The sequence below is a fragment of the Panicum virgatum genome, chromosome 8K, assembly GCF_016808335.1.
Source record: "Panicum virgatum strain AP13 chromosome 8K, P.virgatum_v5, whole genome shotgun sequence".
NCBI lineage: Eukaryota > Viridiplantae > Streptophyta > Magnoliopsida > Poales > Poaceae > Panicum > Panicum virgatum.
The window spans coordinates 50,240,597-50,245,728 of NC_053143.1; the positions used below are offsets into that span (position 1 = coordinate 50,240,597).

General features: G+C 44.0%; 1 long non-coding RNA gene across 1 annotated transcript; it reads left to right on the plus strand.

The window, feature by feature from the left end:
• Nucleotides 1-836: 836 nt before the first annotated feature.
• LOC120645063 lies at nt 837-4,851 on the plus strand. The gene is made up of 3 exons (XR_005664106.1): nt 837-1,091; nt 3,204-3,368; nt 4,371-4,851. It is a non-coding gene; the product is annotated as an uncharacterized LOC120645063 (long non-coding RNA).
• Nucleotides 4,852-5,132: the final 281 nt, after the last annotated feature.

Sequence of the window (5,132 nt, forward strand, 5' to 3'; positions counted from 1 at the left end):
ACCGTCTCGTCTCTCCGTGGCCATCTCCCTGCAGTGGCGGCCCAGTCCGGCGGCTGCGTGGCCGGCCTCAGGCCTCGGTGCGGGCACGCGGCCTCAGCCCCACAGGGAGCGCTGGGAGGAGACAGAGGAGAAGCGAAGGTGGGAGAAGGAGGCGGCGAGGAGATGCGAAAAGATGCGGTGACGAGGAGATGGGAGAAGGACATGCCGTTGCGCGCACGAGCTCCTCCTTTGTGAGGTCCGCTGCCGCCACTCCGCCTTCTGTGCGGACTTCGCCTCCTGCGCAAGCTCTGCCGCCGGTGTGGGCTCCACCGTGGGAGGGCGGGCGCCGCTATGGGGCGAGCTCACCTTTGGTGCGAGGCCCGGCTGCCGCTCCTTTTCGCGCTGAGAGGGCGGGGCCTGCTCATTAGTGAGAGAGGGAGAGAGATGAGAGGGTCGTTTAGCCACTTTTTTTTCCGAAGACACAGCTGCCCAACCAAACGACATTTGACTTTCTCGAAGCTCATACTTCATAGCAGTTTTTTGCACAGCCACAGCCTACAACTATTTTTCCAAAAGTCACGGCTCAACCAAACACAACCATAAACACAGCGGAAATTGAGCCTAAAAGAAATATCTACACAGAAAAACATAATCGGCTGGATAAGGAGAACACAAAAGGGCTGAACTCAAAAAAAAAAAAGTTGCAGGGCCCAAAAACGTGTTGTGGGCTGTGGCCCAGCTGGGCGTGGTGGAGCCATCGCCGATGGTATTCACAACCCAAGTGTCCCTGAACGGCGAGGATTGATCTCCACTCTCCCCAACCTCGGCTACCCCCAACCCCGCCGCCGCCGCTCTGATCAAAAAAAAAAAAAACCCCGCCGCCGCCTGCCGGCCTTCCGCCATCGCCCTTCCCACAGCGTGTGCCCACGGATCACAACCGTCGCCGCGCTGCCCTCCTCCCCCCACGCCATGCTAGTGTCTTCCAGGCAACAGATGCGCCAGGGATGGGGCCGTTGAGTGCCATGCCAGGTGCCGACGTGTGGATTTCTTGGGGTGACCTCTCCAATTATTTGACAGCCACCCAGGCCACCATCCGAGAATCTTTGGTCTAGGTAAACTAGGCTTCATCTCACTCACCTTTATTCTCCTCTAAATATGAACTGTGCGCATTGTTGGTTATTTGCTTAATTGCACATCTATTTGTTAGTACTACTGTAGAAAAAGATGCAAAATTGTCCACAATAATATGTTTTGAAGCACTGTGTGATGTTCATTTTACTCGAACTAATGCGATTGTTTGCTCTACTTTCCTAGGCACTCCATAGTTTCCACTCTGTAAATTATAGTTTCGGTTAGTGGCTTAGTGTATCTCATGCTGATTCCAAATATTTGGTGCTATCTGTCATGTGTGTGTGCCCTACTTCTGTGAAATGCTGGAGATATAGTATTTTGATATGTTTAGGCTCTCCATGTAGCTCTAAAAAGTTGAGGAAATCGCAGACTTCACCTAGTAAGGCATCCCAATAAAGAAATGAATGGGCAAGACAGCTACCTGCCTACCTATTGTATTAAAAAGGAGTATGAAGGTACAAAATCCGGATGGGGTTGCGAAAGGATAAAAGATAGAGGAAATCTAACAAAATTACGCTCTCAATTAAAAAGATGTTAGGTGTTTGCTCACCCAGTGCCAAAGCCCGGGCTTCCTCCTTGATCATAGCTAGCAAAAGGAGTGTTGGCATCTTGTTGTGGTTGGTGAATATATTAATTCTCATGCCATACAGATCCTTGAAATCAAGGAATGCTACGGTTTCTTGGGAACTCCTGGAGTCCTAGAAAAAGGAACAAACCACCATTGAGGAACAATCTTGGTTTGTGGCCATTAACATGGCTGGATCTCATTAAGTGAAACCTCCCTCCCAATTTCACAGAAGTAGGTGAATCCGCAGATTTGGCTTGAATGCAGGAAGTGGCAACTGAATGTCCCCCACACAGTATCAGGATTCAGGACCACGTCTGAGGGGTTGCAGGGACAATATCCACTGATCAAACACTGGAAGGCAGGATTTTGCTGATGTTGGTGGGGTGCTCAACAGGATTGATGCACAGATTTGGTTTTATGGTTGAGGAAAAGGCTAGCTTTTTGCTGGTAATAGGCGATGAGGGAACTAGCAGTAAGGGACCAAAGGCTCAATGAAGGAGCAATTGGTAGGGGTATAGGACAGTGGGTGCAGGTGTGGTGCCTTCCTGCCATCCTGTTTCCTTCCAGATTTCTAGCTTTCCTCTCACCTAGTAAGTCATACTTTCTAGCATTCTAGCTTTCAACTCTGTGACTTTGCACCAGATCACACCACCCTTAGCCTGCCTCAGCATTAAAATTTGGCGAATTTCTTGTATGTTAACGTGCTAATTATGACAATAGATGCATAGAAATCATAGATGTTGAGAACTTTATATACGAGCTGCAAAGTTCTGTAATCCGATTCATGAATTCATCTCATGCCATCCTTACCATGCACACACCTCTGCAGGAAGCACGCCCTGCAGGTGGGTTTGTCTTCTTCCTTACTCGCACTAATTTCGTGCAGCCACTTATTACAATGAATATCCATCACAACTAGTGTGGATGGCGTCGTGTGTGTACGGCCAGATGGATATGAACAAAAATTCAGTGAGAGGGCTGGGGTGAAGTGAAAACTTACGATTCCTAGGGTGGTGTAAAGTGAAACTAATAGCAATATGTAATGTAGCGCGTAATCACAAAGCAAACAGATACACACAGTGGAGATTCCAATAGATTCTATTTAAACTCAGTTTAGTTAAGCATGTTCTCTCTTTCTGAACTAAGAACTTTGTTTCCTTGTAGAGGATTCATGACTCCCAAGTGGGTTTACAGCTACCAAGAAAAACAAGAGATGACCACACATTGACTAGAATGTTGCAGTTTGAAATTTAGAAAGTATCCATCATGTGCTGCTGTATACAATTAAGAACAAATCTATTGCAGTAGAAGTTTTTTTTTCTTTCTTTGTTAAGCAATATATTAGCAGAAAATCTATTGCAGTAGAAGTTCTTTTTCTTTCTTTGTTAAGACAACATTATGCCTGTGCTTTCAAAGCTGCCAGGAACTAGTATCATCTGACAAACTTAAACTAGAAATTCCATGATATGACACTTTCACAAGCTATGACATACGCTCGACCTGTTTCCTGTTGTTTGTTCGCCAGGTGGTTTGCTGCATATGCCCTTGGAAGCAATGACAGTGTTTCTCATATCAATAATGTTTACTTTGGAAGCAATAAAGTGACTTCGGCCAACATTTCTATTGTTGTTAGTGTGGGAAATACAATCTTATACCTGGATGCTGTTATGATACTTTGCCGGTGTGTGAGGTAAAACCCTGCTTTCCTTTATGACCTCTTGGAGCTTTTCTCCCATTTTTGTCCAGGCAATTCCATTTCTGTTTAGTACAAGGCAAGATGGTCCATTTCTTCTCTTTTCTATGCAGTGCACATATATGTTACCAAACTTCAATTATGTATGTGCAGTTTGCATTCAAATGGGACAAGTAGTTTTTGATAAATTAGTGTATGACAACTAGCTCATGTCATCTGGTAGAAGTTCCATATTATTATGAAACAAAGGAAAAGCTACATCCTGAATTTTACCTGCAATATTCAAATCCTTCACATATAAATTGTCAAAATGTGATTCTAGAAGCCAACTAATATTTTTTCATGTTTGATCTGGTATTATTTAAATAGCATGTTTCAGTTGTATGTTAGAAACCAATCACAGGCTGCTACATATCACCTATATGGCATAGATATGGCACTAGTGAACATGGGGCAGTTACTTTCTTATTTAGAAAGTCTAATCCTGCAACAGCGGACCACATTACTTGCTTCAAGCAAGACAGTCTCAAAGGGGCATACCCCGGGTTTCTAGGGTAGATAAGTACAGAGGATAACAGAAATTAGATCGAGAACAAACTGTCACCACCAAAACCTCAAGAGGGAAACCGAGCAACATCTTCCCGCACATCATCATCACTCTTCCTCCTCTCCCTGCTTCTCAGGATCTTTAGAGTTGCTGGAAGAAGCTATAGAATTGGCCTCGGCTGCTGTGCAAGATCCTTTTGTGCGCAGGCGAGCAGAACATACGAGCTTTTCATGCATTTGTCACTTGGTAAACTCTGCAAACATATCATACTATGTCAAGCAATGGCTCCTTCAATTGGTCATGCTGTTGGGTGTTGCTGGGTGGTGTGTAACGCCATCTGGCCCCAAGAATTTGAAGCAGACCCTGCATATTAATAGCAGTTGATGTTATATATACAAATTGTGAAATACATAATGTTATAATTAGCCATCTAATTTTTTTTGTACCTGCAGACTAGGAAGAGAGATTCTTGGGTCCTTCACATACTTTGCCCACACGCAAGTGATAGCACTGATCATTAGAACAAAATGGGTTGCAAAAAGTATTGTGTAGAAGGTTTCTTCTGGCATTGTCTTGGATAGGGCGAAAATGACAAAGGCGACAATTGAAGCCACACTGAGGTAGGTCAGTGTAGAAACTACACTGACACATCGCCTTCCCTTACCAAATGTTGCCAATAGCAGTCCAACGATCCAAACACTGGCACATATGGCGAACAGTGCGACCACAACTTTTTCTTCAAGACTTGGAGAAGGGTTTGTGTTAGTGCCACTATTGATCTTCAGCCTTCCGTACATTTGGGTGCTATCTGATATATCTATGCTTTGTACTTTGGTTGGGTAGAAAATTAGAACTAGTGGCAAAGCGAAGAAGACAAAATTATCCAGCAGGCTTTTGAATTTGCTCATTTGAATGTTGCCTCTATTGTGTGTTCGTCTTTGTCTTCTATTCTGTATCCTTCTTATCACAATGCTTCTTCTATTGAATTTCTTTAACTGAAATAAAGTTTTAGCAGTAATTAAACAATTAGTTTTATGCCTATAATTCGTATGAGAAGTAATCTACTTCCTCCATCCTAAAATGTAGGGTATCTTGGGATTTTTCAAACAGATTATAGAAATAGAGAAAAGACATAAGTACCCCTCTAGTGCACTATTATTCAGCTCCAGCACAAGAAACACAAGAAACAAGGAGATTAGCATTCATTCTTTTAC